A 1,239-nucleotide genomic window follows, 5' to 3' on the forward strand; every position below is an offset into this window, starting at 1 on the left:
CCAAACCCATATGAAGACCAATTTATGGTTACAATTCTCAAAGGCAGTACTAGCTTTACTTTTTTTCCCTCCACTCCACTCAGAGTCAAGGGTAAAGATTTTTTAAAATCTGACATTTTTAGCTGTGGGAAGACTTTTAATAATGATCACTAAGTCCAAATACCTTTAAATATATTACTAAAGCATTATTAAAATAAGACATTTGTTAGTTAATCATGTAAAAAAGGTGGCTATTTTTATTACCGGGACACTTAAATGCTTAATAGTCCCAACTAATGTTCAATCAACTGATAGATACTTGGTGAAAGACAATATATTGGGTGCAAATAAGAGCAGTGATATCCCACACTGGGAGTAGTTTATCAACTAAGTTGTAGGGCAGAGGCAAATCACGATCCTGTATCTTAGGACCGAAAGTAGAGTTCTACTAAACCCTATCAAGTAAAGACCAGTTAGATAGTTTTTAACAGAATTAAAATGAATGACGTAAGGTTATGGTATTTATGACCTCAGGAAAGAAAACGATAATTAGAAGTATAGTGTTCCTCTTCAACTGTTGGTTTCAAACAAGAAGTCACACTTCAGATTTAATATCAGGAGCTACAGGTGAGGGGTGCATCAAAATCTCAGAAATCACCACTAAAGAACTTATTCATATGACCAAAACCCACCTGTACCCCGAAAACTATTGAAATAAAAATAAAAATTAAAAAAAGAAAAAGAAGAGAAAAATAAATAAAAGCAAGAAGTTTTCAGACAGGCCCTGTTGACCCATGACCCACCAACCCACAAACTGGCCTGGCCCTCACGGACACCATGTCTGACTCCTCCAGCATCACCGCTATGAAGAAAATGGTTCAACAGCCCCGGCTGGAGGCCAGGGTCAGCTGCATAAAAGTTTCGCAGGCAGCTGCAGACTTGAAACAATTCTGTCTGCAGAATGTTCAACACGACCCTCTGCTGACTGGAATATCTTCAAGTACAAATCCCTTCAGACCCCAGAAAATCTGTTTTTTTGTAGTAAAATGAATCTTTCAAAAGTTTCCCAAACCACTTCTTATGATCCAGTGGATATTCAAAACAGAGCTAAATTTGAAGTCTGTACAAAAGCTTATCCCTGTAGCACATGTGCCATACTATACAAACTTCTACTTTCGTCAGTCTTTAATATCTACCTCTCTGAATTTTCATGAATTTCTATTTCACAAGGGTAATTGTTTTATCTACACTGGCAGCAGC

General features: G+C 37.1%; 1 protein-coding gene across 1 annotated transcript in view; it reads right to left on the reverse strand.

Annotated features, from left to right (window-relative positions):
- Window positions 1-1,239, reverse strand: part of LOC105537449 (alpha-1,2-mannosyltransferase ALG9) — a 104,534-nt gene that overhangs the window by 81,575 nt on the left and 21,720 nt on the right. The window lies entirely within an intron of this gene.

The sequence above is a fragment of the Mandrillus leucophaeus genome, unplaced genomic scaffold (genome assembly GCF_000951045.1).
Source record: "Mandrillus leucophaeus isolate KB7577 unplaced genomic scaffold, Mleu.le_1.0 Scaffold172, whole genome shotgun sequence".
In the NCBI taxonomy this organism is placed as follows: Eukaryota; Metazoa; Chordata; class Mammalia; order Primates; family Cercopithecidae; genus Mandrillus; species Mandrillus leucophaeus.